General features: G+C 37.1%; 1 protein-coding gene and 1 pseudogene across 4 annotated transcripts in view; one reads left to right on the top strand and one right to left on the bottom strand.

Moving 5' to 3' along the window:
• Nucleotides 1-15387, top strand: part of ZRANB3 (zinc finger RANBP2-type containing 3) — a 302617-nt gene that overhangs the window by 26941 nt on the left and 260289 nt on the right. The gene's annotated exons all lie outside the window — the stretch shown is intronic.
• Nucleotides 7722-8099, bottom strand: LOC129537799 (succinate dehydrogenase assembly factor 3, mitochondrial pseudogene; annotated as a pseudogene).

Raw genomic sequence — 15387 nt, 5'->3', positions numbered from 1 at the left:
TGATTTGCTTTTTATTTATCCTAGTTGGTATTATACATTTTTAATGTGGGATTTGTGTCATGTTGATTCTGGGAAATTTTCAGTCTTCAAATATCGATTCTCACTCATTCTCTTCAGTATCTTCTTGTGCTACTCCAGTTAGACTTATCCTTGACCTTTTCTCTTTATCCTGCTGCTGCTGCTGCTAAGTCACTTCAGTCGTGTCCGACTCTGTGTGACCCCATAGATGTAAGCCCACCAGGCTCCCCCGTCCCTGGGATTCTCCAGGCAAGAACACTGGAGTGGGTTGCCATTTCCTTCTCCAATGTGTGAAAGTGAAGTCGCTCAGTCGTGTCCAACCCTTAGCGACCCCATGGACTACAGCCTACCAGGCTCCTCCATCCATGGGATTTTCTAGGCAATAGTACTGGAGTGGCTTGCCATTGCCTTCTCCGTCTCTTTATCCTATGCTTCCATTAATGTCTCATTATCTGTGTTACATTATGGTTGTTTTTAAAAATCTCTCATATATGTGATTGAACTGTTCTAATCTATTTGCTCACATATTCAGTTTTTAAAGAACTTTTTAAGTGATGAATAAAGTATATGGAAAAGCATGTGCATATCATAAACATACAACTTGAAGATAGCCATTCACAAAAATCACAAAGTAGAACATTACCCGCATCCCAGAAACCTTCTTTTTGCCTTCTCCCAATCCCTATTGGCTCCCTCCTTTCCAAATGTAATCACCATCCTGACTTATTATGCCACCCATTACTTTTACATGTTCAACTGTGTTATTGTAATCATCCAATGGACATAAGTTTGGGTAAACTCCGGGAGTTGGCTATGGACAGGGAGGCCTGGAGTGCTGCAGTCAGTGGGGTTGCAAAAAGTCGGACCTGACTGAGCAACTGAACTGAACTGGACTGAATCATCCATTTGTACTCTTTTGTGTCTGACTTTTCTCACTCACCGTCACTGCAAGATCCTTCAGCACTGTTGCATGTAGTTGTAATTGGTTCATTCCCATTGCTATATAAAATTCCATTGGGTAAATGTACCATAATTTATTTATTCATTGTACTATTGATGAGCACTTGGGTTGTTTCTAGTTTGAGGCTTTTAAAGATAACAGTGCTGTGAACATTCTTATTCTTTTGGTAAAAATATATACACATTTTTATTGTGCATATATCAGGAAGAGGAATCATTGGGTTATAAATATGCATATATTGTACTAAGTAGATGCCAGCTGTGTTAATCTGTCAGTACTATCAACATGAAGTATTGATTGAAGGGTGGGGGATGGTTAAACAACTGAAACTTACTATTTTCACAGTTCTTGAGTCTAGAATTCCAAAATGAAGATATTGGCAGAGTTGTTTGCTTCTCAGAACTGTGAGAGGAGGATCTGTTCCAGGTCTCTCTTCTTGGCTTTTTGTTGGATATCTTCTTCCAATGTCTTTTCACGTCATCTTCCTTCTATTTGTGTCAAAAATTTCCCATCTTATAAAGACATCAGTCATAATTGGATTTAGGCCCACCTTAATGACCAGATTACATAGGCAGTGACTCTGTTTCGAAATCAGTTCACATTTTGGGGGACTGGGTGCTAAGACTTCAACATATGGATTTTGGGCTTACAAAGTTCAACCCATAACTTGACCATACATTTTTCAAAGTGGTTTTACTGATTTATACTTGTGTCCCCAGTGTGTAAGAGTTCCATTTGTACCACCAATACCTGATTTTGCTTATCTGTAATTTCATTTTAGGTATTCTTGTAGGAATATAGTGATATCCACTGAAGTTTCATGTACATTTTTCTGATGGTAAACGAAGCTTGACAGCTTTTCATATGCTTATTAGCCGTTTGGATATCCTCTTCTGTTAAGTGCTTGTTCGTGTCTTATCCATTCACTGAACTGAACTGAAGTCTCTGCAAAATGGTAAGAAAAAGGCAGGCAGATAACCCAGTAGAAAAATGGATAAGACACGAACAAGATCCATTTTTCTACTGGGTTATCTGCCTGCCTTTTTCTTACCATTTTGTAGAGACTTACCAGATTTATATTCTGGATGAGTCTTTTGTCAGGTATCTGTGTTGCAAATGATTTTTCTTAGGCTATGGCTTGCCTTTACTCTCTCTTAATGATGCCTTGATAAGCAGACATTCTCAAATTTGATTTCCTGTTGAATATTCTTTACTGGTATTGTGTTTTATGGCTGACACTTTTTGTGTCCTATTTAAGAAATCTTTGTCTACTACGAGGTTGTGAAGATAGTTTCCTGTGTTTTTGTCTAAAAACTTCTTTGTCTTATGTTTTTGCATTTAGAATGACAATCTACTTGGTTTTTTTGTTGGTTTGATTGGCTGCTTGACTTGCAGGAGCTTAGTTCCTGGACCAGGGATTGAAGCCAGGCCCTTGGAAATTAAAGCTTGGAGTCCCAATCACTGGACTGCCAGGGAATTCCCTGCAGTCTACTTGGAATTGATTTTTATATATGGTGTAAGGCAGTGGCCCCAACCTTTTTTGGCACCAGGGACCAGTGTCATGGAGGACAATTTTTCCATAGAACATGGTGGCAGGGGGAGGGAATGGTTTTGGGATGATTCAAGAGCCCTGCATTTGTTGTGCACTTTATATCTATTATTATTATATCAACTCCACATCAGATCATATAGGCATTAAATCCCAGAGGTTGGGGACCCTAGGTGTAAGGTAGAGGTGATGGTGGATTAATAGGTTATTTATTTATTTAATTTTTATATATGAACATAAAATTGCACCATCACAATTTATTAAAATGACCAGCTTTCCCCCACTGTACTAGAGTGTCACATTTGTTATAAATCAAGTAGTTCTATGTGTATCTCTCTATTATAAGTGCTGTTGAATAGAACTTTCTGCCATGATGGAAATGTTAGTATATGTACTGTTCAATTTAATAGCTGGCTGTTGAGATGTTGAAATGTGGCAAGTGCTCAAAAGGACTGAATTTTTTATTTTAACTAATTTTAATTTATTTAAATAGCTACATATGTTTAGTGGCTACCATATGGGACCGTGTAGGTGTAGATTCTTTTTGTTTGAACGATTGCCAATCTTCGTGACAGTACCATACTTCTTAATTACTATAACTTTATAATAGATATTTTAGTGTAAGTTTTTCAACCCTGTTCTTTTTTCAAAATCGCTTTTTCTATTGTTGACTCTCTGCATTGCCCTTAAATTCTACAACTCATTATTTAGTTTTCACAAGAAAGTTGCTAGGATTATGAATAGGATTGTTTTGCATATATAGGTCAGTTTGGGGAGAATTGATATCTTTACAATAGAGAATATTTTAATCCATGAATGTGAATTATTCTTCCATTTCTTTAGTAGTTCTACTTTTACTGTCACCTCAATTATTATATCATCTTCCCCTTGTTTAATTTCTGTTTCAGTAAAGTATTTTGAGTTATTTTGTTTGTTGTGTTATTGTTTTTTGGCTACACCATGCACGGCTTCTGGAATTTTTGTTTCCAGGTGAGGGGTCAAAATTCATGACAGTGAGAGCATGGAGTCCTAATCACTGCACTGTCAGGGAATTCCCTTGATAAAATTTTATAATTTTCAGTATATAATTTTTCACATATATCATTAAATTTATTCTTATGTATTTAATATTTTTGGTGCTGCAATAAATTATCTTTTCACCCTAAGTGCTTAATATTTTTGGTGCTGTTATAAGTTGTCTTTCTCCTCCCCTTGCTGTTTTTGTTTTTTCTTTGCTCAGCTCTCCAAAATTTGACTATGTTGTGCCTAAGTTTGGTTTTCTTTACATTTATGCTTCTTAGTCTGTGGACTGATGTCATTCATTAGCTCTGCATAATTCTCAGTTGTTATCTCTTCAACTACTATTTTTGCTCCTTCTTAATACTGCTTGAAAGTGAAAAGTGGAAGTGAAGTCGCTCAGTCGTGTCCGACTCTTTGCGACCCCATGGATTGTAGCCTACCAGGGTCCTCTGTCCCTGGGATTTTCCAGGCAAGAATACTGGAGTGGGGTGCCCTTTCCTTCTTCATGCCTCCAGTTACATCCCTTGGACCTTTTCTTAGTGTCTCACGTATCTCTTATTGCATTTTTTGTATTTTCTTACTTTAAATTTCTCTGCTTCAGTTGGATATTTTTGTTTAGCCATAGTTTTGTTAACTTTTGTTATGTTTCACCGTTAAGTTAATCTATTGATTTCTCTTAAGGAAGAGACATCACTCAAAGTACCGGCAACCAGAACCCATGCAGTATGTCTAAAACAAGGAAGCTGAATTTATTACTTGCCAAGCAAGGAAGACTTACACCTCTTAGACTTCTTGTGCTTCTTAGACTGGCTCTCTAAAAAAAGCGCAAAGTTGGTATTGTATCTGGCTTGGGGGAAGTCTGTAGACTTTTAAAAAGCAGGATTATTTAAGAACTTGCTGAATTTCAGAGTATAGTTTATAGAGATTAGCTGACTAATGTCAAAGAACAGTCAGTCCTTTCCTTTCTTGAAATTGAAGAATAGGAGCATTTTGTTTTCTGTTCCTAATGTCAGATGATAGTATATCCAATTTCTGTCTGCCTGAAATGTTGTTGGTATCCCTTTTCTTGCCATGTTTTAATTCCATCTCTTATTTCTGTAAATATCTAGCACAGACTTACACTATCTGAAGTCCTTTGGAGGCTCATTTTGCCTTTTGTTGTTATTGTTGTTCGTGATAGCTTATTTCCCAACTATATTTGCTAATGGAAAATCTTTTTTTAATAATCAAGTAATCTTAATTGGAATTTTAAGAAACCTAAATCGTGGGTAAATTCTTTTAGGGAGAATTGACAAAATTAAATATTTGGTTTAGCGTTTTCCAGGTCACATGGGCAGTATCTAATTCATTTTTAGGTAGGCTGATGATTATAAGTTTTGATCATTGATTTTTCTCCTCATGCCAAGCCTTACGTCTCCTTCAGTTCAGTTCAGTCGCTGAGTCGTGTCCAACCCCATGAATCACAGCATGCCAGGCCTCCCTGTCCATCACCAACTCCCGGAGTTCACTCAAACTCATGTCCATCGAGTCGGTGATGCCATCCAGCCATCTCATTCTCTGTCGTCCCCTTCTCCTCCCGCCCCCAATCTTTCCTAGCATCAGAGTCTTTTCCAGTGAGTCAACTCGTCGCATGAGGTGGCCAAAGTATTGGAGTTTCAGCTTTAGCATCAGTCCTTCCAATGAACACCCAGGATTGATCTCCTTTAGAATGGACTGGTTGGATCTCCTTGCAGTCCAAGGGACTCTCAAGAGTCTTCTCCAACACCACAGTTCAAAAGCATCAATTCTTCGGCGATCAGCTTTCTTCACAGTCCAACTCTTAGTGGCTTTTAAAATTATTTAGGTATAATTAAATTTAATAAAATGCACAGGTTTTAAATATACAGTTCAGTGGATTCTGCTGTATGTATATATTTGTATGTATGTATACCTCTGTGTTTTCAGACATGTCAGTCAGCATATAAAATACTTCCATTTGCCAGAATAGGCTGCTTTTTAGTCAACACCTTCCCCCTGAGTTAGGCAACAGTGATCTGATTTCTGTCACCAGAATGTACTTTTTTATAGTTACTTGATGCTCTCTTAATTTTTTTAACTTTTTATTTTGAAGTAATTTTAATTTATAGAAAAGTTATTTTGAAAAGTATAGAAATAACTTTCATATACCTTTTACCTAGTTTAATTATAAACATTTTGCACTTAAGTTTTACTTTTTCAGTTCTCCCTTTCCCTCTCTCTCTCTACATACGTGGGTTTATTTTTTTTTTCTGAGTCACTTGAAAGTAGGTTACATATATCATGATCTTTTAACCTGGAATATTTCAGTGTAGTATGTATTTTTTAAGAGCACAGATATTCTCTAACATAGCCACAGTACATTTATCAAATTCAGGAAATTTAACTTCTATATAATTCTTTAATCTACATGGGGAAGTATACATGCTTTTGTGCGTGCTTAGTCATTCAGTCATCTCTAACTCTTTGCAACCCTTTGGACTGTAGCCCACCAGGCTCCTCTGTCCATTGGATTTTTCAGGCAAGAATACTAGAGTGAGTTGCCATACCCTCCTCCAGGGCATCTTCCTGACCCAGTGATTGAACCTGCATTTCCTGTGTCCACTGCATTGCAGCCAGATTCTCTACCTGCTGACCATTTGGGGAAGCCCTTAATCTACACATCAGTTGTCACTGGTTCTAGTAATACCTTGTAGAATTTTTTTCCTTTTAGCACAAGATCCAGTCCCAGATCAGTTTTTACATTTAGTGATATCTCTTTCCTTTAATGTAGGACATTTCCACAGCTTTTCATGACACTAGTGTTGTTTTTTTTTTTTTAAGAATATGCGTGCTAAGTCAGTCATGTCCGACTCTGTGTGACAGTGTGGACTGTGGCCTGCCAGGCTCCTCTGTCCATGGGATTCTTCAGGCAAGAATACTGGAGTGGGTTGCCATCCCCTCCTCCAGGGGACCTTCCTGACCCAGGGATTGAACCGGTGTCTGTTACATCTCCTGCATTGACAGGTGTATTCTTTACCACTAGTGCTACCCGGGAAGCCCCTTTTAAGAATATAGGGCTGTTTATTTTATAGAATGTCTCAATTTCTTTTAATGCTTTCTCATGACAGGATTTAGATTAGCCCTTTCTGGATTAGTATGTGATATCAAGGTCCTGTCCTTGTCAGGGTATTGCTTTTGTAGACACACGGTATCTGTCAACTCCTCACTAGTAGTATTAATTTTGATTGCTAGTCAAAGTGTTGTAGTTTCTCTGTATATAGTTATTATTTTCCCTTCTCTCAATTGTTACCTATTTAGCAAACAGCTAACAAGAAATGTTAAGACATACAAATATATTTCATCTTACTCATTTTTTCCTCTTGGATTTAGCATCCATAGATAATTATTGCTCAAAATAATTTTTGCCATGTAGTTGTTAAAATGTTGATTTATTGACTGGCATTCGGCACTAAGGAAGAGCCCTCCCTCTGCCTAACAATTTCTTTCTCTCTGTCTCTGCTCTATTCATCCCTCCTCAAAATGGGACCATGGAATACTATATACATTGAATGGGTTCTAATCCCTTTCGGTACCATAGCTTACATGTGTCTCTTTTGGAACTTGTTTTGAGTAGAATACAGTTTATATGCATCTGACTTCTCTTGTTCAACTTGTTTTTGAGATTCAAATACATTCTTTTGATCTATGAGTGTTAGGTATTTAATAACTTAATGATGGACATTTGTGTTGCTGCTAATTTAGGAGTTTTATAATAAAGATGGTATTAACATTCCTACAAGTCCTTTTTTGGACATGCTTTCAATTCTCTTGCTTGGTTTTAGGGTAGGTGTCTGTTTGGCAGTCTTCTTACAAAGTTAAACTGCCCAACTTTTTCCCTAACCCATCAGCAATATATGAGAGTTCTCTGTGCTTGAAGTCTTTGCTAACATTTGATGTTGTCAGCTTATATCATTTTAACTACTCACAATGAATAGATCTTTAAGAAGAAGCTCTTTGTATTTTAATTTGTGTCTTCCTAATGGCTAATGATGTTGACATCTTTCCCTGTGCTTATTTGCTGTCTATCTCTCTACATGAGATAGATATATGTTATACTAATGCTTTACCTGTGTTTTCTTTTTTTTTTTTTTGCTTTTTTAAACTTTATTGTGTAGACTAAAACTTTGGTTTCCTAGACTCAGTAATATTAAATTGCCTGTTGGGTTTAGTGGCTTCCTGCATCAGTTCCTGCAATTGTCCAGTCTGTTCATCACGAAAGTCATTATGTTTTTCTTCTGGTAGGGAGATTCCAAAACATGCTTTTTCAGTGGGATTTTGTCTGTTCTCATGAGCTTGTTGCCGCAGCACTGCTGCATATGCCTCCCATTCCTGCAGGAATCGCTCGGCCTCTTTAGAACCGGTGGTCTTGTGACTCCTAAATTCGTCCTTCACGTACTGGTCGCCAAGGTCTTTGAGGTCTGGGGGCAGAACCCGGTGCAGCAGCAAAATGCGCCGATATGAGGCCCGGACACGCGAGACGTGCAGCACAGACATAACGCCGCGCGTGGACCTCCGGCCGTGCCTGTGCTAAAGCTCAGCGCCTGTGTTTTCTTTATATCACTGATTTGAAGGAGTTCTTTTCATATTCTGAATAAATGACCTTTGTCAGATATGTGAGTTATGAATATTTTCTCCTAGTCTGTACCTTGCCTTTTATTTTACTTTCTGGCTGTGCTGCCCAACATGTGGAATCTTAGTTCCCCGACCAGGAATCAGTGCCACGCCCCCTGCAGTGGAAGCGTGGAGTCTTAACCACTGGACCTCCAGGGAAGTCCTCTACCCATGCCGTTTAATTTTCTTCAGAATATCCCTTTATAAATAGAAATTTTAAATTTTGATAAAATCCAATTTATCCAGTTCTTATACTGTAGTGGTTTTTTAAATTAATTTTTATTGAAATATAGTTGATTTACAGTGCTGTGTTTCTGCTGTACAGCAAAGTGATTCAGTTATGTGTGTGTGGGTGTGTGTGAGTTGCTGGGTTGTGTCTCTTTGCAACCTCATAGATTGTAGCCCACCAGGTTCCTCTGTCCATGGAATTTTTCAGGCAAGATGACTGGAGTGGGTAGCCATTCCCTTTGCTGCTGCTGCTAAGTCGCTTCAGTCGTGTCCGACTCTGTGCGACCCCACAAATGGCAGCCCACCAGGCTCCTCTGTCCCTGGGATTCTCCAGGCAAGAACACTAGACTGGGTTGCCATTTCCTTCTCCAGTGCATGAAAGTGAAAAGTGAAAGTGAAGTTGCTCAGTCGTGCCCGATTCTTAGTGACCCCATGGACTGCAGCCCACCAGACTCCTCCATCCATGGGATTTACCAGGCAAGAGCACTGGAGAAGGGGGTTCACAACCCATGGATCAAACCCAGTTTCCTTCATTGCAGGCAGATTCTTTACCATCTGAGCCACCATAGGAGACCATATCTGTGGGGTAAGAAAAGACTTAATGCTGAAAACATAAAAAGCACTACGATAAATCTACCTATAGCACAGGGTACTCTACTCAATACACTGTAATGACCTATATGGGAAAAGAATCTAAAAAGAGTGGATATATATATTACATATTAAAGAAGTAGAGTTCCCTGTGCTATACAATAGGTTTATTATAGTGCTTTTTATATTGTCAGCAATAAGTCTTTTCTTACCCCCAAGATCACAGATATGGTCTCCTGTGTTTTGTATTGAAAGCTTTATAGTTTTAGCTTTTGTGTTTAGTAAAGCGTATGCTTGCAATGCGGGAGACCTGGGTTCAACCCCTGGGTCGGGAAGATCCTCTGGAGAAGGAAATGGCAGCCCACTCCAGTACTCTTGCCTGGAAAATTCCATGGATGGAGGAGCCTGGTAGGCTACAGTCCATGGGGTTGCAAAGAGTTGGACATGACTGAGCGACTTCACTTCACTTCACCTCAAATTAATTTTTTTATATGGGGTGAGATGAGAGTTCTAGGTTCAGATTTCTTTCACTCTGATATCCAGTTATTCAGCACCATTTGTAGAAAAGTCTCTGTGTATTCTTTTCCATAAATTACCTTTGTGCCCTTGTGGCAAAGCAATTGACCAAACATGTATAAATCTACTTCCCAATTGGTTTCCTTTTGCTTGTAACTCTCTTTCTGTTGTCACCCCTTTCCCATTTTCACTTATATTGTACCTTTCTTAGGCTCACATTTTGTTTAGGATCCTCACTTCCACTGTTCACTTTGTATATGTCTGTTGCTCTGCTTGACTATTAAGTCTTCAGGTTCCCTGTTGGTGGTGTCTGCAGGCTTCTTCAATGTGGTCTATAGCCTTATCACTAACTTGTTACTCTAGGTTTGACTTTCTCTCTTGTTTCTGGTCATTATAAAGATTTTTTACCTTTCTTCAGGCCAGCTCTACATTTTATAATAAAATATAGTATTTTATCTAATTATTATTTTTCAGTTCAGTCGCTTAGTCATGTCCAACTCTTTGCCATCCCATGGACTGCAGCATGCCAGGCTTCCCTGTCCATCACCAACTCTCCGAGATTGCTCAAACTCATGTCCATCGAGTTAGTAATGCCATCCAACCATTTCATCCTTTGTCGTCTGCTTCTCCTCCTGCCTTCAGTCTTTTCCAGCATCAGGGTCTTTTCCAATGGGTCAGTTCTTCACATCAGGTGGCCAAAGTATTGGAGTTTCAGCTTCAGCATCAGTCCTTCAAATGAATATTCAGGACTGATTCCCTTTAGGATGAACTGGTTTGATCTCCTTGCAGTCCAAGGGACTTGCAAAAGTCTTCTCCAACACCACAGATCAAAAGCATCAATTCTTCTGCACTCAACTTTCTTTATAGTCCAACTCTCACATACATGACTACTGGAAAAACCATAGCTTTGACTAGATGGACCTTTGTCGACAAAGTTATGTCTCTGCTTTTTAATATGCTGTCTAGGTTGGTTATGGTTTTTCTTCCAAGGAACAAGCACCTTTTAATTTCATGACTGCAGTTACCATCTGCAGTGATTTTGGAGCCCAAAAAAATAGTATCACTGTTTCCATTGTTTCCCCATCTATTTTCCATGAAGTGATAGGACTGGATGCCATGATCTTAGTTTTCTGAATGTTGAGTTTTAAGCCAGCTTTTTCACTCGCCGCTTTCACATTCATCAAGAGGCTCTTTAGTTCTTCTTCATTTTCTGCCATAAGGGTGGTCATCTGTATATCTGAGGTTATTGATATTTATCCCGGCAATCTTGATTCCAGCTTGTGCTTCTTCCAGCCTGGCATTTCTCATGATGTACTCTGCATTACTATTTTTAGGTGTTTGAAAAGGAAAGGGTTTTTAGAATATCTAAACTACCACAGTACTGGGAGCATAAATCTTAATCTTACTGTTAAATCTTCATTTGGGATTATACTCTTTATCATTATAAAATACCTGTATTATAAAATTGGTTAATTCTTTCATTTTATACTCTAAATTTAATCCTGTGTAATATCCCAACAACTATTTTTTAATTTTAATTAAAATTTTTTAAAAACTTTATTTTATTGAAGTATAGTTCATTTACAGTGTTGTATTAATTTCTGCTGTGTGTGCGTGTATGCTGTCACTATAGTCATGTCCAACTCTTTGCAACCCCACGGATTGTAACTGGCCAGGCTCCTCTGTCCAAGGAATTCTCCAGGCAAGTATACTGGAGTGGGTTACCATTCCCTCTCCAGGGGATCTTCCCAACCCAGGGATGACACCCGTGTCTCCTGCATTGCAGACGAATTCCTTCCTTACCTCTGAGCCACTGGAGAAGCTCTATTTCTTTCGGACCATACTTTTTTTTTTTTTTAGCATACTTTTAACTATCTGTTTTCACCATTTTTTGAGACACTTCTTTAGATGTATTTTTAAGTCTTAGATTTCACTTTGTGAATCAGTTGTCTTTTCTCTTAAGAATTATTAAGCTCACTTTCATTCATTGACTTTAGAGCTATAAAAATTCTGTCATCATAGTATTTGTTATCGTTTCTGTTCCTAAAAATATGTTACTATACAATCTTTATGTGAGCTAATAAACATGTGATTAATATTTTCTTCCTGTTTAGAATGAGTTTTTAGTAATTCAAAAGGTATAGAGTTTGAATTCACTGGTTATATATAACTATAGCTTATATTATTTGGATCTCTATTTTATTAGACAACATTTTCTAATTCCCAGTGTCGTGATAGTTGGTGTAGTTCACTTTTCTCCCTTTCTCCCTTCTTTCTCATCATATCATAGTAATTGGTTATTTTTCTTTATGTCACCTTTGTATTTTTAAAAATACTTATAATTTATTCCTACTGTGTACTTAGATTATTTTCCTTTTTAACTTTAAATGAGGTTTGCCTTTTTCCTCTCTTACCTCTTGATAGGTATGTAATTTCTGTGTTGTTGTCTATAGCTGTTACTTTCTCTTCTATATGCAGATTATTAAAACACTAAGTAATTTCACTACTTCCCTTCCCTTGTTTCTGTATAGTATTCTTTGGTTGAAGTTAGCTTTTTAAAAATTTTTAGAAGAGCTAATGGGAAACCAGTTTCCCAGATTCTTACATTTTGAACGTGTCTTTACACAGAGTTTATCCTAAATGACAAATTGGCTAGGTAAGAAATTCCTCAGTCTCACTTTCTTTTCTGGCTGATGTTCTAGGCATTCCTTCACTGTTTGCTGTGCATATTCTGAGGGCAGCCTGGGTTTTTTTTCTCCTTAGAGATGATTGATTTTTTTTTTTTGGTCTCACTATCCTTTTGGCCATCTAGTACTGGAATATGTCTTAGTGTTAATGCTTTTATATCTCTTTCCTGGATGTGCTATATTATTTTAATCTCTAGTTTACATTTTTCTTTCATTTCTGGAAAATTTACTTGAATTATATGGAGAACAGTTTTTCAATTCTTTCACTTTTTATAACTATTTTAAACCACCAGGTATGCTTATGTTTGTTGATTCATCTTGGCTTATCATCTCTATCATTTGTATTTTCTGTCATTTTCTTTCATAATTTACTTTTTTCTTTAAAAACTTTTTTGGTCTGTTCAATCCCTTTGAAAATTTTCTTTCAGTTGTGTCCTGTGTGTACTCTATTTTTTTAGCAGTGCCTTTTGTTTCTTCTGCTTCCATTTCTTCTTCATTTCAGTGGTGTTTATTTTTCTTTTACTTCTCTGACCTGTCAATTCATCTTTAATTTCTTTTTTTTTTGTTATAGCTTCATCAAATTTCTGTATCTCTGCTTTATTTGTCTTGTGTTATAGAGGTAATTAAAATTTAAATTTATAGCTAACTGTTTAACTATGATTTTTATCTGCTTCATGGGTAGTTTTTTTCATGTGTGCTTTTCCTTTTGATTTCTATTTTTCTTCTTTATATTTGTAACTGATTTAAAAAAAAAGCTATTCGTCATTCAATGAGGAAAATTTTTCTTAAGCCTGCTATTTGCAAAAGATCACCTCAGAGAGGCTTATTGTTCTAAACTAACACCATTCTCTTTATGACACTATTTCTTCAAAAAATATTATTTTATTTTTATTGAAGTATGGTTGATTTACAATATTGTGTTTTAGGTGCATAGCATAATGATCTAGTGTATTTGCAGATTGTATTCCATTATAATTTATTATAAGATAATGAGTATAATTCCATGTGCTATAGAGTATCGGAGAAGGCAATGGCAGCCCACTCCAGTACTCTTGCCTGGAAATACCATAAACAGAGGAGCCTGGAAGGCTACAGTCCTTGGGGTTGCAAAGAGTCAGACATGACTAAAGAACGTAGCACAGTTATCTTTGTTTTGCCTAGTGTTCAAATTGATTAATAACCATGTGTTAAATTTTTGAATCTGTGCTCCACTGAACTCAGTGTTATATACATTGCTTAAGTAATTATTAGGTGATTTACATATATATATGTATGTATTTCTGTCTGGTTAATAATGTATATACATGGTTAAAAATAATTGACAAACATTTTAAAATTTATTTTAGTTTTGGCTGTACTAAGTCTTTGTTGCCATGTGTGGGCTTCCTGTAGCTGTGGAGACTGGGGCTCCTCTCTAGCTGCGGTGCTCGGGGCTTCTTATTGTAGGGGCTTCTCTCGTTACAGAGTACAGTCTAGGGCGCGTGGGCTTCAGTAGTTGTGTCAGTTGGTCTCGGTTATTGTGGTACATGGGCTTAGTTGTTTCAGAGCATGTGAGATCTTTCCTGACCAGGAATCAAACCTTTGTGCCCTGCATTGGCAAGTGGATGTTTAACCACTGGACCACCAGGGAAGCCCCACAAAATTATTAACATATGAAAATTTGGACTTCCCTGGTGGTCAGTGGTTAAGATTCCACAATTCCACTGCAGAGGACATGAGTTCAATGCTAGGTTGGGAATCTGTATTTTGGTCACGTGGCCAAAAATAAAGAAATTTCTAGTATATACTTGAATAGGAAGATTTGCTATAAATGTCATTTACTTATTCACATCTGATGAGATGTAAGACATCTGTCACTGAATGAATTATTAGGCTTAGCATTGTACACCATCATTGGTACCTTCATAATTAGTTAATTTTCTTTGTATAGATGGTGTTCTGAAATAAACTGCATTTCATTTCTTCTGGAAATTCTGGAGAGCAAGTTATAAATATTTGTCTGCATGGCAGAAGAGAAGACTTTGTGGTATTTAAGGTTTTTACCAAAAGTATCAGAAATGATTTTGTAGTCATTTGTAGTCTTTAAAAGTATCACTTGACAGTGTAATTTCTTTCATTGTTTTCTTTGCTAAAGTTGAAGAGCTTTTTGTTATATTACCCATTTAGATACTGCTTTTGTAGTGTTACAATCCCTTCTTCTTTGGCTGAATATAGATTGAATTTTTGCATCAGTGAACAAAAATATTGAAACACCTGGTGGGTTTACTATAAGAAGTTTCTTTGTTAAATTATTTTAATATTAGGGTGTATCACCATGCCTGTCATCTCAACTTAATATGATAAGTAGATCAAAGTTTGAATGAACTTTGAAGAATGGATATAAAATGCTGAAGAAAAAACTAACAAAAATTTACGTATTATTTTCATACAACCAGAGTCATCTAATTCATGAGAATTGAAATTTTGACCTTCTAAATAGTATTGATTTCAGTTGTAGAATAACTTCATTGTTTTGCTCCCTCCCCAAGCAATGAGGGCTCTATAACAATATCTATAGGGAAACTTGACTATGTTAAAAAGCATTATTAACCAACACAATAGTGTAAAGCATTTATCCTTTTTTCCTTCTCAAAGGGATCTTCCCAACACAGGGTCTGAACCAGCCTCTCCTTTGTCTCCTACACTGCAGGCTGATTCTTTACCACTGAGCCATCAGGGAAGCCCAATTATCCTTCAATGAAAAATAAATACATTTTAAAAAAGCATTATTGTTGCATACATCAAAAGGTATACATTTTGCATAAGTATAAATAAACAAATGAGACTACATTAAAGTAAAAAAGCTTTTTATACAGCAAAGGAAACAATCAACAAAATGAAAAAGCAACCTACCAAGTGGGAATAAATTTTTACAAATCATATATCAGATATGGGGTAGTAACCCCAGAATATTAGGAAATCATTGTTGTTATTCAGTCACTCAGTCATGTCCGACTCTGCAACCCATGGACTGCAGCACGCCAGGCTTCCCTATCCTTCACCATCTCCTGGTGCTTGATCAAACTCAGATCCATTTGAGTCGGTGATGCCATCCAGCCATTTCGTCCTCTGTCATCCCCTTCTCCTGCCTTCAATCTTTCCCAGCAATA

The sequence above is a fragment of the Moschus berezovskii genome, chromosome 2, assembly GCF_049115385.1.
Source record: "Moschus berezovskii isolate FMDL1 chromosome 2, NW_MosBer_1.0, whole genome shotgun sequence".
Classification (NCBI taxonomy): Eukaryota; Metazoa; Chordata; class Mammalia; order Artiodactyla; family Moschidae; genus Moschus; species Moschus berezovskii.
Note: the sequence above shows the minus strand (reverse complement) of the source record. Positions and strands in the feature narration are given on the sequence as shown.